Below are 20,831 nucleotides of genomic sequence, written 5' to 3'. Positions count from 1 at the left end.
GGGCAGGTGGCAGAGCACAGAAAGGCAGCTGCAGGCTGAGAGCCTTCAGGGAAACTCAAGAAGCGTGGTGTAAATACTGTATGCGCCTGGAGCCAGAAAGCTCAGCGAGGGCTGTGCGTAGCATTTCCTGAAGGTTACCTCTAATAAGTGCTGTCAGCTTGCCAGCTTTTGACTGTCTGCTGAGTCCTTCTGTGGGAAGCACAGCGCGGCCCAGACCTCTGTGGCATTGTCACAATCTGTGACAGCAAGAGCTCAAAAAATAAAATTCCTCCCACGCAGCACAGACAAAGCAGGTGTAGGACACCAGGGCAAGCAAACCCACTGCAACCTGGCAGGATGGAAAGGCTCCTCTCTTCTTCCTAATGAGTGGTCACAGAGCTGCTCGCTGAGCACTGTGCATCTCCCCCTCCACAGGGGAGGCAGCAGAGGCTGATGGAGGGAGCCAGCCCCGTGCACCAGGGCAGGTGAGCAGGTGGCCCAGCCTGTCCTGCTCTGCAGCCCTGCTGTGCACGCAGCTGCTCAGCCCATCCCGCGCAGGCGCATCCAACGGGATCAGCGGTGGCTGTGATGCTCAGGCCACTCTCCCCCAGCAGCAGTCGGGGTGCTGCACCACCTCCCTCACCCTTGTAGGGTCCTGGGTGCTGCATCCACCCTGAGCCAGAGCCATCAGTCAGGAGAGCCAGAGCACAGCAGTACGCATTTGTCTGCATTCATTTTCTAGCTGCCACCAAAGACATTATCCTGGCCCTCCCTACTCATTTACTTTTTCCAATGGGAACAGACAAGGCATCTTCATCTACTCCCAGGTGTTTTCTGGTTGTCAGGGTCAAGTTTACTCAGAACTTTTGAGCCTTTCCAGCCCTGTGCTCACAGCCCACTGGGGAAGTGGATCTGCTCTCCGCCATTCTTCAAATCACCTGCTGAGCTCGGTGTAACACAGGAGCTTACAACCAAGCTATGAGTGGCACCAGTCTCTCCAGCAAGGACACCAAGCTTTCCAGCAAAAGCAGAAAATGCCCACGGCTCCTCTTGCTAAGCCTTTGCTGCCCTCCACCTCTACCCCTTTTCTTTTTTTTCCAGAGGACAGCTCCAGACACAGCACTAAAAATAAATGCCAGTGGTAAGCAGACAGTACACACCAGATAACAAACACTGCAGTTGTGAGCAGAGAAGAACTCAGGAGATCTGTCATTCCAGTTTCCAGAAGAGGAAAAAAAAAAAGCCACAGTTCAAGGCCGCTTTGGTTACGTAAACTTCATTTCCATGTCTTTTATCACTGATAAGATAAGCCATTGCTCAAGTTCAAGTTCTGTATCAAGTAAACCATGATAATCCTCTTAGGAATTCCCCATGCCCCAGCTTGAACAGACCTGCAGAAAAGAGCTTAAGGGGTTGCCTTCAGCTTAAAAAAAGAAACACACAAGCACACAGCCACAGACTTATTTATAACATAGGCAAATTTGGGGCCTAGTATAGAGCACTGGAGGCTTATACAGCTCTGTCTGAATAAGGGATCTACTTCTGCCCTAGTTCATAAATGCTACAAGCTACTACTTGGTCATGCATCGCTCAGCTGAGCACCAGCCTGGAGATGACTGCCTTCCAAGGAGGATTTCTTGCAGTGATAGGAATCCAGAGGCTCAAACCCCCAGAAGAAATTGAACTGATTCACAACCAGTCCCACACACTTTGGCCTGGATTAGAGCAACAAGACTTTTCCAGGCAGCTGTGTTTTTTTGGTTTATTACAGCATAGGATAATTTTATATCCTTTACTGCTGGTAGCAGAATTACAGTGATTTTAAGCAATTACTGCCCTGCTTCGGGTATAAGATGTTAAACTCACTAAGACCACCTCCTCCTGTACTTCACAGTCAGAACATCCAGATGCAAAACATCACTGTCTATATTTGTTGAGAGGATGATTTGATCCGATCTAGCAACTGACTATATTTACTAACCACTTAAATATGCACTCACACACCCCGCACTGTAACACAAAAGGCCATCTCATAAATATCTGATTGCAAGACAGATGACAGCAATAAGCAGGCACACAAACTCTTGCCCTCCTCTCTGCTGCTCATCATTAGGACACAAATTACCTGGGCCAGCAATTTTATCACAGCATCTTCCAGGGAACCGACTTAGCCTGAAGGCAATGAAGGCCAGCATTTGAAGCTTAACACTTTACTTCACAGGGCTGCATCTGGCCACCCCCAGTGCGGTTCAGCGACGTGCAGCCACACGCGGGAAGGGCACAGCATTAAGCCCTTCTAAGCCGGTGGCTGCCAGAAGATCAAGGCACAAGGCAGTGGGTAACATCTGAAATTGGTGCTTATAATGTAAATTTTCTTCAGGTCTATCTACTTCCTCAGCCAGCCCAACTGGCTCTGGTACCCACAACTGTTTCTTACTCGTTTCCAGCTACCGTGACTTTCATCCCTCTGATAGCTTCTCCCCATTAGGGTTTTTCACACATCTCCTGAGTATTTTATGACACTCGAACTAAAAGATGCAGCATATCAAACAAAACACATCGATCTCCTTCCCACCAGCAACTTCAAGATCCTTTAGCACTGACTGACAGCCCACAATATTGTGGGAAAGGCTGTTTTCAGATCAGCTGCTGGAAAAGCTCTTCCAAGGTAGCAGCTGAATTCAAATCACACACCAATTAGCTCAGGGGGATTTGTATGTTTTTCTTTCAGGAAACCTATTTGAAAACAAAACAAAGAGATAAAAAAATTGTTTAAATCTCATTAAAATATCTCAAACTGTGTCACAGGCATGCCACATTTTCTGCTGAAGAAAACAGGAGCAGCTTTAACTAGTTTCACCCCATCAGACGGAGTTTTGTCCTTTAAACCCTCTTGCTGTGCTCCCCCCACCTCCAACAAGACAACGCAGAGGTCCAGAGCAGCTCCAGACCTGCTCAGCATCATGCAGCAAGTAAACCCCTGTGCCAAACTGCCTGGGTCTGTCCGGTATCGTTCCCACAAGATGAGGTTTTCCACACTGCTCTCCTTAGGCTTTCGCCTCTCGCCTCAAGGCCACATGCAGATGACCGTGCTTTTTCTGAAGCCAGTGCCAATGAGGCCACTGCATTCGTTATCCAGCAGGATAATGACAGAGTGCAATTCAGTCAACAGCAAATCCTCCCCAGGGAGATGCCCTCTGACCTTCCCTGAGCTGGGGGATGAACGCAGACAGCCAGATCTCAGACAGGCGGCAGAGCTGAGTGAATAATTCCTAATGAATCCTTTCATCTCTTCTTTTGTTTTGGGGAAGGGAGGGGGTGGGTGAAAGGAAATAGTTTGGTACTATCCACCAGCAGAAAATTATTTTCTAGAGCTACCCCAAATCACTGTCATCTGAACAACATTTTTCATGTCTCTGCACAGTACATGAGCACAGAACACAGGCTGCTCTCTGCAGAGAAGCCCCTCGTGCAGACGGCCAGTCTGGGAGAGGGGAGCAACAGCCAAAGACACAGCAAGAGCAGGGATGCTCCTGGAAGACTCACTTAAAATCACCCTTAGGCAGGCAATTGAAAGTTAATCTAAGATATCCACTCAAACCACATTTTTGCCAACGAAATTCAGTTCCACTGACACATCAGCAAACACACGAAGGGCAAGAAAGTTCATGAAATAAGGCCCACAGAAAGCCAGGATCTTACCTCTCTCCACCTGTCACTCAGCCCTCACCATCAATTTTCTCTCATTTTCCAAGCCACAAGCTGTAAGGATAACAAGGATGTGATAAAAGCAGATTTATTTTTTTCCCCCAACAAAAAGAAGCAATTCTCATTTCTCCAGTGTGAATTCAGCTGTAGAATTCAGTTTAGCAGCATCTCCTGAACACTCTGTGTCACCCAAAGGTATCACAGTAAATAAGGGTGGAAAAACAACTCACAACTCTGAGATCTCAGAGCTGCTTCGCAAGCTTTCAGTCATTCATGCAGCACCCTGGCCCACGGGCACCAGTCCCCACCAGTTTTAGCTACACAGTTTTTATCCCCATCTCCCAATCGATCCTGAAATCAGCCAAGTCTGAAGAAGTCACTTCCAGCTGCACCAGCATTTACAGGGATTTACCCTCAGCAAGCCCCACCTCATCAGATTGTGGGTTATACTGGGAACAGAAATCACACGGAAGGACCATGGTGGTAAGATGCTCCCGGCCCCATTCCCAGACAAATGAACTGACATGAACCTACACACTTAAACAGAGCTTGGCTCGTGTATTTATATAGATGCCAAATCCCAGGGATATCAATGACAATCTCCTCCCCAGTAAAACCTGATTACAGCGCTGGACTCTCTAAAGCCCCCATGCCACCTCCCTCATCACCCCAGACATCACGGGGAACAGCCAGCAAACCCCTCCAGGTGCCCAGCACAGCAGGGGTTGCAATGCCAATGATTAAGCAGATCTTCAAAGGAAGAAAAACAAGAGTCCTGGTCAATGACTGACCAGTGTAATAGCTCAGGCTACTATCATGTGCTCTTCTCACAGCACATTTGTTTGCTGGGCTGCCCAAGAGGTTTCTAAGGGTCAAACACGAGGTCATCAGCTTTGCTGAAAAACATAAAAAGCTGGAACTGCAAGTAAGGAAGGTCCCAGTACTTACAATTACGGCTAAAAAGACATGAAAATGCAAATCCTCTAAGTTTAAACATACCAGAGGCAGCATCAAAAAGGAGAAGGAAAAAAAAAAAAAAGGATCTTATGGTTTTTGAAGATCAGACCTTCACAATATTTAGTAATCCACATAAAATTCTGACCAGCCTCAAGGACCAAGAGTGGCTGTATACAGCAAAACCTTGCTTTCAGGCTATTTTGAGAAGCACTCACAAGGTTTATCCCAGAAACTGCTTTCTGCCTACTCAGATTTCTCAACTGAGCCAATCACATGGTGTTTCGATGGACTGCTGGAGACACTCGAGAATAGCAGAGCTGCCTGCCGCTATCTGCCTGGCACAGGGTGGTTTTTAATTGAGGCTGAACTCTTAAGTCCCTGCTGCAGTCTGCAGCTCCAATCACTGAAATAATAATTAAACCCAGGAGAAACAGTGCAAAGCAGCAATGCCTTCAACTAGCACATTAAGATGAGGGCACCTGAAGATGTGCACAGACATCTCCAGGATGTGCTGTTTTGTTTCACGCCTGAGGATTTCACAGATTTTTAAACAGGAAGTCAGGGTGGCAGAGATCCTACAGTACAGAAACAGGAGAGATGCAGGAGAGTATCCACTTTCACCCCACCCGATCCAAGCAGGACATCAGAGCAAGTTTTTTCCATCTAAGTTTGGGACCTTCCTTCCAGGGGAATCTGAGAGATTACCAAGAGAGGGGAATGCAGGGCAAGAGAAGCACCCAAGACATCAGACCAATTTCAGCCATTGTCCCCAACTCAAACTGACCTGTGAAAGAAACCTGTTAAAGAAACCACTCTGAAAAAGTCTGCACTGGCCGTGGAGGTTGCTGGCAGATCAGACAACACAAGTTCTGCTCTGAAATCCGAGGGGAGAGTATCAGCCTGGAAACGACTCTCCACTAGGTTAATTAGTCAAGTTGGATGCATCCAAGTCGGTTACCATGGCCACAGGAACTGAAGAGTAACGCTTTACACACATTTCCCTGGGTGGGACTTGGGACAGGGAGCTCATCCAGCCCCTCCAGGCCCCTCGGCTGGGCAGGGAGGCCGGACCCTGCCATGCTGGGCTCTGTGCCAACACCCCCATCCTGGGCTGGGCTGCTCACAAATGCTTACTGGAACTGCTCCTCGTCCATACACCATAAGGCTGCTAAAAACAGCACCAGAGCTCAACCAGGTTAGTGACACACCAAGAAGATGCATTTGCGTGTAGAAATGAACAGAATGCATGCAAGATGTGCCCTCCACCTGGCTTTCAGTTGGTTGGGTTTGAGTGGGGAGAAAAACCAAAAAGCTCCTCTGTATTCTCTTAAAAATTCAAAGCCTATCTGTCAAAAGAAGAGACAGAAAGCTGTCCATCTCTCCAAACACCATGCCAAGTACAGCTGAAGCTTGTCCGTCAATTTCAGTGCCTGGGAAGAGACCACAGTACATTAGAAACAAGCAAATATTTTAAGTGTCATTAGTTACGTTATGATCAACATCATGTCAGTTGCTTACAACTCTACTCTGCAGCACACACTCACTCATGCACTAGCACACATGAGTAAAGTCTCCTGCCACTTCAGGAACAGCAGCAGATTTAGAAAAGAGTGGGAGAGAAAAAGCAATTTGCAATTCAGCAAAGCTCCTGTGGCAGAGCGGTTTTAAACTCCCCTGGGAACAGGACCCTCTTCTCACTCTCTGTTCATCAGGTGCCTCACTGAGCCAGGACTGATACCTGCAGAGGCTGCCACAGCACACAGAGGATGGCATCTGCCCAACTTTGCTCTTCATCAGCTCTCTGTGGACATGCAGGGCCACGGCACAAAAGCACAGACCACTTGAGTCTCCCGGAGTGCACAAGCGACATCCAAGGAACAAAGGTGCTGCAGCAGGCAGTTCACACAAAACAGCAACGACGTGAAGAACCCAAGCCCTGCCGCAGAGGAACATTCCCAGTCACCACTCTGAACCAAGCACTTCATTTCCACCTCACAGAAAAGGAGCAAATGCCACAGACCTTCCCAGGGGCTCAGACCACGGCAGAAATGACTGAACTGCTACAACACTGCCTGAGCTTGACTCCAAGCTGAAACCACTGCTGCTGCTGCAGGAACACAACAGAACCCTACCTGAGGGTCTGTATCACCTGCTGCAAAATTGGTTGGTGTGTCCCATGCTTGAGAGAGACATGTGACATGGCTGGAAACAGGTCTCTGCAGAAGTTTGGGGAGAATATCACCCCCTTAGAAGGGAATTTCAGTCCTGTGAAATTTACTCCTGTAAAAAAAAGGCTTGAAACACAACCAGGTTGTGTAAACTACAGCCACTCTTCCCTGATTTCAGGCTCTGTGTCCCCTGGCTCCACATCCGTCCAGCAAAGCAGTGCTGACTTAAACAAAAGCATGACTGCTTGGTGAGGACATTCATTCAACTACTCAGGTCAAAAAGAACAGGAGAGAGACGCACCATGATAGGAACACGCTGAGAGGCAATGAGGTGGCAAACTCCTTCAACCAGCGCCACAACCAAAGTCCCCCGATCTCAGAAACACTGCTGAAAAGAAGTGAGCTAGATGCTGTGAAAAAGGCAGCAGGAATCACCGTTCTTGGACAGCCCCAACCCCATCAAGAGATACAATTCAGCTCCACCTTTCTTAGAAGGTTAATGTTCAGCTCTTAGCTTCCCCCCCCCTCTTCTGCACATGCCTCAAGTAGTTGCTTGATTCACTGTTACCAAAAAACTGGGAGATGGCCATGTGACAGGAGCACAGAACATGGAGAAGACCCATTTGCTTCTGTAACTAATTCTTCTGCCTTCTCAACACACACCAAATTGACTTGGGCACGGCTGCAAAGGCGAAGCTGCTGTATTTATTTACACAATTTTTTTCTGCTGGTTAAGAGGCTTTGTAAAGCAGATTGCAAATGGCCAAGACAGCACAGGCACCTTTATCAAGTTTTGCATAAACTGGAATGAGTGAAGAACAGCAGGGAGAGCAGCATTCCTGCCTGTGTCCTTTACATTAGATATTTCAGCCTCAATTACCTAAGAATTAATTGGCAAAATACTCAAGAAGTTCATAAAGGCAAGTGTGAACACTCACTTATTTCTGGCTACAGCGTTCTTACCCTAGGGATCAGCCTCTGAAACAAAAATAAGTACGTGTAGACTGCTGATCAGGAGGCAGGAGAGTGCCTGTGCTAGCCAAACGCATTTAGTGCCTGGAGCAGCAGCCGGGGAAGTCAGGGCTGAGGAGTCGTGCATGGACACGTTCTTCCTGGAACAGCCCCGCGCCTGCAGCCGTGGGCCTGACTCTGCACCCATGTTCCAGCTCAGCCAAAGGTTCAAGGTGTTTCCGCATAGAACCAGGAACTAGAGCGAGGCAAACACAATAATACATTGTGTGGGGACTGAAACCTCCTGCTGAGAAGAAATCCACAGACATTTAAAAAGCACAACTGAACAAAATGCAAAAAAAAAAAAAACCAAAAAAACCCACAGATGGAGCTTAAAGCTCTTGTCCCATTGAACCAGACCAAAACTCACACTGCCTTTGGCAGGGGAAACAGGAGCAACCAGGGTGCTTGTGTCTGCCTCTGCAGCACGACTCCTCCACCTCCAGGCAAAGCAAATCCCTTATTTCTCAGCCTTCTCTGCTGTTGGCAGAGTTTAAGGACATTCATAGAAGTGCGTTAGATTTCACGAGCACCAGTCTCGGTGGAGAAGATGCAAACCTCAGCTCTCCACAGTGAGAGAGTTAAAATAAAAACACAACCCTTAAGGTACATGCTGACTTCTCTCTTTACTTCTGTTTCATAATGCTGGAGAAAACCCAAAACCCTGCAGTGTTTCTCACTCCAACACCACACAGCCCTCAGGAACGCTGCTGGCAGCTGGCTGGGTCCTGGACCAAAACCACAGCAGCTCTTTATGTGCATCTCTAATCACGGCATCTCAAGACACGTAGACATCAAAAAGCAAAAAAAACCAAACCAAAAGAAAAAAAACCAAAACAAAACAAAAACAAACGAAAAGAAAACCCCACCCCAACAATTTTTTAGCAGCAGCCCTGTCAAGTTATCAAAAGTAAAGCCAAAACTAAAACCTAGAAATGAAGCAAAAAATAGAGAGGAAGAAGAAAAAAAGGGCTGGCTGACACCTCCTATACATGCTGTCAGCAGGATCATTTGCTCCAAAAATAAGGATGCTCAACACATCTTAACTGATGACATGACAACTGCTTCACGGTCCCAACACCGGAGTTGCATAAAAACCTCCAAATACCCATTGCCTTGCAGCTCAGTAAAAAACAAGCACTCATACTCAGAGCAAGCAACAGACACCATGTGCTGCTCCACAGAATGATTTTCAGCTCTTCATTTCCACTCAAGCATCCACTCGGGCTGCAGAGAAGCCTCTTTTTACCCCTCCACTCTTCGCCAGTCACGCTCAGCAGCTCCAGCCACAAGCCTGCTGCTGAGCTGGCTGCCCAGGTGCTGTGCCCGCAGCATGCAAAAAATACCACAACTGTAGCTCTGGATCCCAAACAACTCCGCAGAGCAAGCGCAGAAAGGGAGCGCTACTGACTCCAGGTCCCCCCCAGACAGCAGCAACCAACCTCCTGCAGAGCCTGGGTGTGCTCAGGTTGCCTCATCAGCAACTCCCGAATAAGCGACATTTAACACTAGAAAGCCTTAAATAAGAGTTCTGAAGGCTTTTTCCACTGCCAGTTCAGAGAGTTTTCCCAAAACACTGAACACACAGATTCCTGTAATGCAGACTTTGCTGCACTTTATTTCTTTAACAGTTTTTAATCACCTCTGGTCTAGCATTTGGAAATTATTATTCACACACACAACAGGAACAAGGCTGCAGGGAAAAATGAATTTCACTGGCCTGCCTGGTTTTGTCTGTGGACACCACCTCACATATTACCAAATCAAAACAAGCCGGCCAACTTGAGCGTGAGGGGGAAATGAAAGGGCAGACCGGTGACCTAGAAATGAAGCTGACACTCTGGCATGAGCTTGAAACTCTGCAGCAAAGGGGCGGGGGGGGGGGAAAAAGCTGTAACTGCTTTCAAGATGGAGCTTGAAAACTTTATTAATGGAGTTATACGGTATGGTACCCACAGACAAACAAGGACTTGATCAAGGAAATCTTTCTAATAGGAAAGATTGTGCTAAACCCAAGAAACCCTTATGCCAAAGAGGGGACATAGTTATTTAAGGCTGAGATGCAGGAAAAACACCCCTACCAAACGACTGGAGAAACTTCGGAGCACACGGTTCTGGTCCAAGCACCACAGCTCTGTTACACACCCAAGATTTACACAGCACATGGTGTCACAAATCGCATCATGGTAACAGCATGAGCTTGAGGAGGTAGTGGACAAAGCCTTAGGGCTTCAAGCAGTGGATCAGGAATGCCACAGTCACATGTCTCAGCACTGATCCAATGCAAACTCACCCAGCCAGGTGTAATTGGTTCAAGGAGGGTGTTAACAAGTTACCTTTGTTCTAGCAAGTTTCAGGCTCGAGCGAGTAAGGTCCGTATCACCAGCACAAACCGACACAGGACCCGCAGCTCCCTCCGGCAAGGCTGACACCAGAGGTGCTCATGAGCCAACATCCAGCCCGGACTGTGCGTGCACCATCAGCTAACCCGGTGTAAATCACTGGGGGCTCTCAGCCTTCCAAAAGCAGCTCCTTGCAACATCAGACCAGAGAGATCACGCGGCCTCGGCAGTAAACACTAACGCAGAATGCTTCTGCTAGCAGGGCCAGGTGCTGCCACTGATAAACCACGGGCTCACCGGGGTTTCTGCAGCGCTGCAGGTATGGGTTTGAGAAGCTTGCAGAGGCCAAAGACTGAGCTATTTATGAAGTGATCAAGTACCATGCAGCTGAGATCTGGTCCTATAAAAATTTAGCCGCTGGAGTAATTTTATAAGGTTTTAAAGTATTTTCAGAAGAAAGCCAACTTTCCGTTGTTTGCCACAGCTTGTTAGAAGCCCACACATCCCGCAGCGTAGAGGAAAAGACACCCTCCACCCTCTCCAGCCAGCACTGCACAGCTGGAGGCACAGGCAGATTTTCAGATGGCTTGACTTTGCTTGTCATCCTACTCACCAATTCAACTCTCCCACCACATCCCACTGACGCCCAAGCGCAGGGTTCTGTCCTTCACCGTGCTGTGTTGCAATAATCAGGCCACAGCTCTTTACACAACCACCTAAGCCTCCAGACCTCGCAATTAAACACTCCCTGAGGAGGATGAAACCTGCCCACCTGGGAGACAGCAAGTCCTCAGGGACTGATCACAGACGATGGGATGATCTGCACCAGGAACCTTCCCAAATCCTGTCATCCTCCACCCACAGGCTGACACATTTCTTTCCTTCTGCCTTCTTCAACACAAAGACAAGGAAGAGCACACTGCAAACTGTTCTCTTGCCCTAACATGCACAGGACAAACCCAGACTGTGTTGTTTAGGAGGCTGGTAGGCAACATTCAGGTACCAGCACAGAGCACCAGCCAGAGCCTGCAGAAAACAGGGTTTAGACGACGTAGAAGTCCCAAAAACTACACTATAGATGGTCACTCCACTGGAGTATTTATTCAGTTTACAGCCAGTTCCCTGAGCAGGCAGGGAGAAGCACACCCAACTGGAAGAGTTAACTTCCTACACATTTGGGCCAAAACTGCATTTCTGGACCGCCACTCCATCCAGTGTTACGCCAGGGAAACAATGCTCAAAAAAGATTACGTGGAGTGGTATTATGTAAATAATTCTCTTCCACAATGAAAGGATAAACCTAGACTGCTTGGTTAGTTATTAACCCAGGAGCCAGCGCCGCAGAGAGGAAATCCTGCCGGCTCTGCCTCCCTCCCTCAACACACGCACCACCCACCCAGAGAGCCACAGCCAGGCCTGCAGCCTCCGGGGACAATACCCACACCATCCCCGGCCTCCCCGCGTGCTGGCACTCTCCCTCAGATCACCTCCCATAGGAGGAAACTATTTGGACCCCACCACATTGTCTCCTCCCAGGACAACCCCGCTCCTGGCCTCATCACTGCTGCCAAGGCTCAACTTGGCCCCCTTCCTCCTTGTCATCCTCCCCCCACTGCCAGCCCAGGACACGAAGGGTTCCCTGCACTTTGATGGGAACACACTCCTCGACACATCCCTCCTCTTGAAGGCCTTCCCTTCCCCTCACAGGCTGAACCCACTGGAGCCTGCCTTTGCTTGCACATCTCCCTTCTGCCCAGAATAACTTATTCGACCTTTCTGCCTCCGTTTCTCCCTGCAACCTTCCTCCTGCCTTGGCCTCACGTCTGAATGCTTTATGTTTGTCATACGATTTTAAATCTGTCAGCAATTCATCCATCTGCCACCTCTTGGGTTTTTAATGCCGCAAAACGTTCTGGGATACAGCCCTGCACAAACCTCTTGGTGGAAAATTAAGCTGTACCTCACTCAGAAACCAAACTGGCTTTGAGATCATTTCTTTCCAAGGTGCTGGGCTATTTCAAAGACTGGCTTCTTCCCTACAGCGAGCAGAAAAGCCATGATGCTATCCGGTCTAAAATAAACATTATGGGAGCGGCGATAAGGGGAAATATTTCAGCTGACTAAGAGCAATGTAGGTTCAAATCCAAGCGTAAGCTGATATTGCTTGTAATTTGTTCCCGAGCCAAAAACACAGACTGGGAGTGAAAAAATGGAAGGCATTAAACAACAAGCAGCGTACTCAGCGACTCTGAAAAACTTCAGCATTTCCATTTATGTTATTATTTTTTTAAATAACCTTCAGTTTCACGGATCATAAAGTTAATTTGGAGCAACTTCCCTTCTCTGTAACTAGACAGAGCCGCTATCCTTTACATTCATTAATGTTTGCTCACTGCTCCACAGCTATAAAGAGAGCACTAACCATTATCAGCATCCTCCATGCACCCAGCAGGCACATAACGCTGACTGCGTGCTCTCCCTGTCCCCTCCCCGTGCCCCAGATCCCCTCCAGCCCTGGCACTGTGGTAACAATCACAGTCATGGCCACCTACCTCCATCTTTACTGCTTTTCTTCCAGTGCCAGTCACCTCTCCCCTGCAGGCAGGGCTCCTCTCTGGGCCTCTCCAAGCCAGATTCGGATCAGCAGCTGAGCACACGCTGTTGGCAGCAGGGTCTGCAGCAATCAGTGCCTCTTCTTGCCTGCCCAACCTCAGCCAGGTCACATTTCCCAGCTCCCCACCGTGAAGGCGGCAGGAAAGCTGCTCCCATGTGGGCACTGCCTGCTCACCAGAAACATCCCCTCCTGGGGCACCCTGCTCACCTTTAATAAGGAACAGTCCACACCCCAGAGAGACTCCATCTGCCAAAGGCAGGTTGGTAGGAACGGAGAACTGGTGGCCTCGAGAAGGGAAGTGACAAGTAGGGTGGGCAGCAGAACTGGGGGTGCAACCCAGATTTCTCAATTCCCAGCACAGTCCCGCTGCTGCCTCGTGCTCAGGTCAGGGATCACTTCCCAAAACTGACAAATCACTCACTTCCTTCTGCTCTTCTGTCCTCCTTCCCTTCCTACCAGATCCATCCCTCACTGACCAAGCTTTTACAGGCACTTTCATGCCCTCTATTCTGGAGCTCCAGCTCCCTCTTCAATCCTCTTTTTAGGAAGCATCTCTGCTCTAGTCATGCTCATTAAATTATACACATTTCCATTTTCTACTGCAAAGATCTATCCCTTGACATTTCAGGGCAAATCAGAGACCTCAAACACCTGTATGCCAGCACAGAAATAGCAATTCTCCACTGCTTTCCTATGTCAATACACAGCAAGGGCCCTTCAAAGCCGTGCAGGAGCCTGTGCCACAGCAGCCTAGATGAGAATCCATGACCTCATGATGCCCAAATCCTTAAGCAGCTGCAAAAGCCTCAGTCACTAATCAGAGAGGCGACCGGGTGCTGCTAGACCTCATTTCCAGCTCCATTAGAGCTGACCCTGCTCTCCGTTGAAAACTCTCAGCGAAGACTAAAGCGAGCCACGGTTCCTACAAATGCAACTGCACAAAAATAACAGTCCTCTTAAGAACACACTGCCCTGGATTTCCATCCTCGTGCACCCCTGCAGCCAGCCCGTGGTCTGCATTTGGGGACCACTGCTCACAGGCCCAAAATCCAGGGGGGGAACCAGCACTTCACCACTGGGAGTAACAAGCCCTCGCACTGAACAGGCAAAGCACTCATGCAGAAAGAGACTCTTCACCAGCTCTCCAGCAGACTTGCTCTGACACATTGAACTTCACATAACCCCAACAGCCTCAGTTTTCTGACTTGTGAAATAATCTGGTCAGAACAAGCCACTGGGTTAGGGATGGGGAGTACTGCACCCCAAAGGCCCTCTCCAACCCATTCCCCTTCACAACTGTTCACATCAGCCACCCAAAACCCACCTCTGAAAATTTACAGATTTAATCCTCCTTTTATACTCACTCATCTAGAAACCGGCAAGATCCTAAACTTTCCTCCTCCCCACAGGGCCATGAAGATGACGGTACCTCAGGCACATAAATTACAGCTGGCTTCAAATGAGTTTCTCCCAGGACAACCAGATTGCAAAAAGGACTGTATTTCAGCAGAGGCCACTAAAACCAGAACCAGCAGTGGGAGCAACACTTGGAGCCATCAAGGAGACAAATAATTCACAGCCATGTCACAAAAGATGAAGATATCTCCTATGACCCAATTCCAGCTAGCGCAGTCCAGAGCTGCCGTGGAGATGAGAGGGTAGCTCTCAACACGTGCAGCTATCAGCACAGTTACATACACACCATCACTGCCAATCATAACAAAACTGCCTTCACCAGAATGGATCTCCTAATTACAAGACGTGAACACAGCCCGAACCAAACCCTCTTTGGATTTAGCGCAGGATGGCTCCAGGGATTAGTACAACCTCCACTGGAGGCAATTTGGTTCAAATCCAACCACAGCCATTAGCAAGTGAAAGATAGTGCCAAGCAGCAGCTGTTTGGTGGCTTGCATGAAATGAGTTTATGGTTTCAGTGCAGATCCTGTCGCAAAAAAATGCCAGTCACCTCCCTGGAGCTCAAAGGTGTGAAGGCAGAGGCACCCACCCGTTCCTCCAGTGCTGGAGATGCTGACGTGGGAGGCGTTCCCACACGGGCCCGGCACCAGCTCCGCAGAGCCAGCCCTGACCTCCGCAGGGGTTTCAGAACCAGGTATGTTTTGCAACTTGGCAGAAACACACAGCTAAGTAACAGAAACCACCACCCACATGAAGCCAGAAGAACAAAGTACCAGTGTTTTCCTGCCCCAGACATGTGCGTGCCCCCATCTCCTCTCTCACACCAAAAATAGCTTCTACGTTTTCCCTTTTGGCAACAACAAACCGAGGTTTGAGCACATTTGCTTTCAATAAACTAAACACGTTTTGCAAGAGCCTCTCTCACACTGAAACTTACTCAACTAAAGTTATAAAATGTTTGTCACACGCAGAACTTCCCTCCCGCGGCATCGTGAGACTCAACCCCAACACACTGTGCAAGCCTTGCTCCCTGAATTCCTCACCCAAGGCACAGGTCTTGCACAGAGCTGGCAGACCCAGGCACACAGGAGGCTTGAGCTAAATCCCTAAGTCACTCAACGAGTCAGCACTGAAACTCAGAGAATTAAGTACGGTTTCATTAAAACCATCCAGGAATGTAGAGTTTCACTAGAGCCCTTGTCACCGCTTCCAGAAGAGAGGGAAATGCTCACCCATTTGTCCCAACTCACACCGGTTCCCTTTATGAATCAGTAGTACCAAATCTTTATCAGTAAAGTACATGGCAAACTTAAACTTGACCTTGTTGATAAAAACCCTATGCCAAAAGGAAAATGGAAATGGAAACACTCTCACCCCACACACCCAAGGAATACCAGTGGAACAGTACCACATCCACCAAACTGATTAAAAATACCAGATTCAGCAAAACCCTGACGTTTTCAGGTATCCAGAGCGCCAACCTTTGCTTCATGTGAACACCGAGGGAGAGGTCGCAGAAAGAGTTCAAACCATACATGCCTGTGAACCAACTGGTTAGGAAACACCCACTGCACAGATCACCTCCAGCAGCACTGTCCTCTCTGAAGCACATTCTTCAGCTGACCCAAAACACAAAGTTCAGGGAGCAGACGCAGCCTCCAGGGCAGGCAGCAGTGCCTGCAGGCATGCTGGCCTTCCACAGGGTTCAAAGAGCTGGAAGGAGGGATGGGTTTGTTGGGTCAACGCGGCCCCGCGCCCCAGGCAGCCCCAGCCCGAGTCCTGCAGGTTTTGCTGCTTCAGTGGTGTTGGCAGCAGCCCACATGGCAGGCAGCTGCCTGCACCCACTGCAGCCTGCTCTTTGTGCGTTGTCAGGGCAAGGGAGCAGGAGGAAGGACCGAGGGAGAAGAGGGAACAGGAAATTATAAGAATCAAGAGAAAAAAAAAAAAGCGATCACTCCAGAGACCGCAGCTGGGGTTCAGAGAAACGTGCACTTGTTGCCTGCAGACACCGGCTGAGTTACCCCCCGTAAATATTTACACGGCGAACACCACACCGCCCGAGAAGCCAGCCCTGCAGCTCTCGTCGTGCCCAGGAGCCGGCCGTGCCCCCGGCAGCGCTGACACGGCTCGGGGGCGCAGGGCTGCCCTCCCCCCGCTGACCCTCGGATGCTCACTCATCGCTCCGGCTGTCGGTCAGCGCGAACCCACCGGCTTCCCATGTGCGGGGGGCAAGAGCCGGAAAATACAGCAGAATTGAAAGAAAGGGAGAAAAAAAAAAAAAAAAAGAGGAAGGGGTGTAAAAAAAGGCCCTTGGGTGCCCCCACCCCGCAGAGGGGTGTCCCCGCCAGTTTGCCAAGTGCGGGGCTCCCCTGCGCTCCCAAACCCCGCCGCTCCCGGGCGGCGCGTTCCCTTGAGGCCAAAACCAGCAAAACCAACAAAAAAAAAGAGAAAGTTTCTCCCCGGCGAGCAGCTCCCGTGGCACATTTTCATTTTTACGTAACGCGGCCGCCTTTCCCCCACCTGCGGGGAGCGGAGCGGCCCCCCCAGCCCAGCCCCCGCCCGCACCCCGGCACCGAGGGGGGACCCCCGGGGCTCCCCCCCTCCCGACTCACCTAATCCCGCCGGCAGCTGCCTCCCCCATCGCCGCCGCCGCTCCCGCCTCAGCGGCCGGCGGGGCAGCGCCGGGCGCGGGGACGCGGCCCGCCATCTGTGCCGTGTTTATAAATCCAGAGCCATGGGGCTGCGAGCCGCGCCGTCCGTCCGCCGCTGGGGCCGGGCCGCCCCTCGCCGCAGCGCCTGCCCCGCAGCGCCCAGCCCAGCCCAGCCCAGCCCAACCCTGCCCGCCCCGGCGCGGCGGGAGGCGGCGGTCGGTCGGTCGGTCGGTCGGTCCCTAAGGCCGCCCCACAGCCGGCCGGGCGGGGCGGGGCGGAGCGGGGCTGCGCCGCCCGCGCGCATTAAAGGGGCCGCGTGCGCCCGCACCGCCGAGCGCCGGGCGGGACCCGCGGAGCCGCCGGTCGGGACAGCGGCTGTGTCCCCGTCACCGGCTGTATCCCCCTCACCCGCTTCACCCCTGTCACCGCCAGTACCTGTGCCATCGGCTGCACCCGTGCCAACGGTTTACCAGTGCCACCAGTTACCTCGGCGCTACTGGCGGCACCGGTGCCGCCTGCACCGCCGGTGCTCCCGGGCTGCGTTAGTGCCCCTGGGTGTCATTGATAACGTTTGTGGCGCAAGTCGGGGATTCTCGCTTGTGATGTGAGCTGGCCGACAATCTCCTCGTGCCGGTGGTATTTCGGACACTTCGTTGGAGGGGTCGGGCACCGCTTGGATTTCTGAACCCTAGCAAAGGTTCAGCCCCGGGAAATTGGTGTCCAGAGCATCCCACGGTAACATAGTTAGGAAAATTCAGTTTTCCCGCAAAAGGAAGCTGGGGGTCTTCAGGAGAAGACCCCATGATGCACATTCCCAGCCCTGGGCTAGTGTCTGTGCTATTATCGTGACTGCATCAAAAACCTTCCCAGGGTGGGATCTTTGCAGGAAAATCTAAACAATTTAACAAGCAAATGCCCACAGGAATCAGCACTGAGGCAACCCGGTCCCTGCCAGATTTTAACTAATATCTTGCTTTTTCATACTTTTTTCTTCCCCTCCATCCTCCCAGGGGGGATGAGGAAGGTCCTATCTCCTCAGCCACCACTGTTCCCACTCCATTGCTGGGTGCCCCCTCCCCAGGCGCATCCACCCCCTCTCCCTGCCACGAGTGATGCATGACCCCAACAGCTGGAAAAGCATCTCACAAACCTCCACTTCCCCCTCCCTGCTCCAGCAGCTGTAAAAACCTCCACGTCTCCCACCCCACTCCGGCAGGCAGATGTGGGCATGCACAGGTTCCCTGCCGCCCTGCCTCCTGCAGTTCGCTTCTCTTTTCCCTCGTCTCGAGTGGCATTTCCCTGGGAGCGGGAGAGCAGGATAGCGGGCAGCTCACGGCATTCCTTGCCCCAATACGGCCGCGCCGCTGCAGGGCAGAGGGATTTTCCCAGGCCTGGACTCCGTCTCCTGAAGTCACCCCACTCGATATGTAAGCACGGGCGCACGCCACGGCGTGAGCACAAACACCAGGAGCGCAAGGCAAAGTGCCTGAAATGAGCCCGACGCGTCAGAAAAAGCAGGGAAAGTTGCCCTCCTGTGCCTGTGGCAATTGTGTGTCTGCTGGCTCGGGGCAGCAGCTTTGGTGCAGTTCAAGTCTTCGGTTTATCCGCAGGCTGAGCATCTTGTGAAGCAAAGGAGCAGATCAGATCTTTCTCTTGAAAACATGTTTATCTTGGAAGATAAAGGACCTCCCTGTTGCATTGTGGGGTTTCTCTGCTCCAGCCATTTAGCTTTTTCTGAGCTTTTTTTTTATATATCTGTGGCATTTCACTTAATGAATGGAAGGCAAGTCCTGCACCACAGCAAAAAGACTCAGGACATTAACTTTACAGGAGCCAGGCTTTTATATCTCACTGACCTTAGAACAACATTAGAATCAAATGTATTTAAATAAACCCCTTAGGGTTGAACACACTTTCCAGCAACACTGAATATCCTGCCGGAGCACAGATGGATTTTTTTGCCTGTTCTTGTGGTCCAGAAGGCCATGGTGCCAAAGGGAATCACCAGGCTGGTGTTGCAGTGGGAATATGGGCTTTTCACAGTGGCCTTGCTCTTAGAACAGTGGGGATGATTTCCTTGTGCGTTTCTCTTCCTCTGGCAGCCTGGCTGTCAGTAACTAGCAGCTACCAGATGCCAGTGGTGTTTATAAAACCATTATGCAAAGCCACTATACCCAGTAATTTCAAAATAATACCCAAATTACCCAATAATACCTGAAAATAATGGGTGCCCCGATGTTGTGGGGCTAAGTGACTGTAAGTGTGGGTCAAGACCAAACAGTGAACCTGTCTGGTCAAATCACGTCTTCATCATCCTCATCCTAACAGCCCTCTAACGAGGAGTGTGTGACTCTCGTTAACACAAGAGGCTGGATGTGTTTGTGTGGAGTTGCTGATCCCAGGAAAGCAACTCCCTTCCCTGTCTCAAAGCAAGAACAGGGAGCTTGGCTTTAAAATAGTGGCCTTGCAAACATTAGGCAGAAATGCTGTTTGCAACAGCGTTCTGGCTTTTGGAGCCTCGAGGCTTTGTGTTGTCAAGCTTTTTCCCTGCAATCGTGGAAGCTGGAAGCTTCTTGTCCTGGAGGAATCACAGATAAGATTGTGGCAGCATCTCAAGGCTCTGAGCAAAGCCCACAGTGAGCCTGCCCTGAGCACCCCGGAGCAGGGGGAGCGCTGGCGTGGGTGCTGTGCTGCAGCCGGACACGTACACGCACATTAAACCCAGGAGACAGAGCCTGGCTGTCGCTCTAATCACGGTGTATCTGTGCTGCGAGCCTGCAGATAGCTTACACAGATTTTCCTTAGCGTTTCACTTGGAAGCTGCCGTTGATAGCTATTCCATCAGATAAAATGGTAATGTGAGCCGTCCAGCAGCAAAGATGGGGATTTCAGCTCTCAGCGGAAAACTGGAGTCCTGCCTCAGGTATTTGAGATGTTCTGCATTAAACTTGCCCCATGCCCGGCACAAATGCAAGAAAATTGGGGTGTTTTCTTGCTTAGGTTGACCCAAACTCCTCCAGGAAAAGAAGTGAGATGCAAAACAGGAGCCACCCTCCTTTTGAAACCACCCTCCCATGGAAAGCTTCAGGAGAAAGTAATTACATCTAAAGCAAGCTGTAGCCTTTAGCCTCAGTCAGCCTGTAATTGACTTTACCGGAGCATCAGCCCACTAAGACCAAAGTGAGTGAAAACTACGGCAGGGGTTTACCCTCCACAGCCACGCCTGACCCACGGTCCCGGCACAGAGACGAGGGGTCTTGGACCTCCTGGTCTAAGGGGGTAGGTATGGCAAAGGGTGGAGGCAGCAGGAGGTTTGCAGCCCTGCCCTGCATGATGCAACACAGCTCCCTCCGAAGCACCTTCCCACCGCCCTGCTGACCTGCCTTTACTCGCTCCAGGCACGAGAGGAATTCAATGGGACTCAGGCAGTGTGAAGGGATGGAGTTCACCTTAGGGAAGTGGATCTGTCTCAGGAAAAACAACCCACAAACTAAAGATCTCTGCATGTTCCCTGGAGGAGGGGGAAAGGCAAAACCCGAGGATGCAGCTGGTGTCATAGGGTCTAGCACCCACTCCCCACGCCACGCTCCTGCCTTTTTCTGTGTTCACCTTCAAGCTGGCAATGATGAACAGAAACAAATTATGTGATGTGAAATATCCCGAAGTCAGGGCACTCAGCTACATGCAGAGAGGGGAGAAATGAAGTGATCCTGGATGGTGGCTGTAAACAGGGAAATGACTCAAGCATCACCAGGTTGCCTTCATCCCCAAAGTTCAAGGGTGATCCCACCCTGTGCATCAGCCCCACGGTGGGGACCCCATCAGCACCCTGTCACACTGCAATTGCAATGGGCTTCTGCTTTCCCGGCCAGTCCTGACCCTGGCCACAAGGCTTGGCCTCTCCTCTTTCTGTGGCCATTGCCTTGGCTCCCGCTCCCAAATGGCTGGGCTGAGTGCTCCTGAGCAGCTGTCCCATTCCCTC

General features: G+C 50.6%; 1 protein-coding gene across 1 annotated transcript in view; it reads right to left on the bottom strand.

The window, feature by feature from the left end:
• The window catches only part of NCOR2 (nuclear receptor corepressor 2), a 228,201-nt gene extending 211,255 nt beyond the window's left edge, over positions 1-16,946 (bottom strand). The window contains exon 1 of the mRNA XM_039561371.1: positions 16,811-16,946. The gene's annotated coding sequence lies outside the window, so the exon portion shown is untranslated. The remainder of the gene's footprint in view (positions 1-16,810) is intronic.
• Between the last annotated feature and the right edge of the window lie 3,885 nt (positions 16,947-20,831).

Source organism: Corvus cornix, chromosome 15 (genome assembly GCF_000738735.6).
Source record: "Corvus cornix cornix isolate S_Up_H32 chromosome 15, ASM73873v5, whole genome shotgun sequence".
Classification (NCBI taxonomy): Eukaryota; Metazoa; Chordata; class Aves; order Passeriformes; family Corvidae; genus Corvus; species Corvus cornix.
The sequence above is the reverse complement of the archived record's forward strand: the minus strand, read 5'-3'. Positions and strand labels throughout refer to the sequence as shown.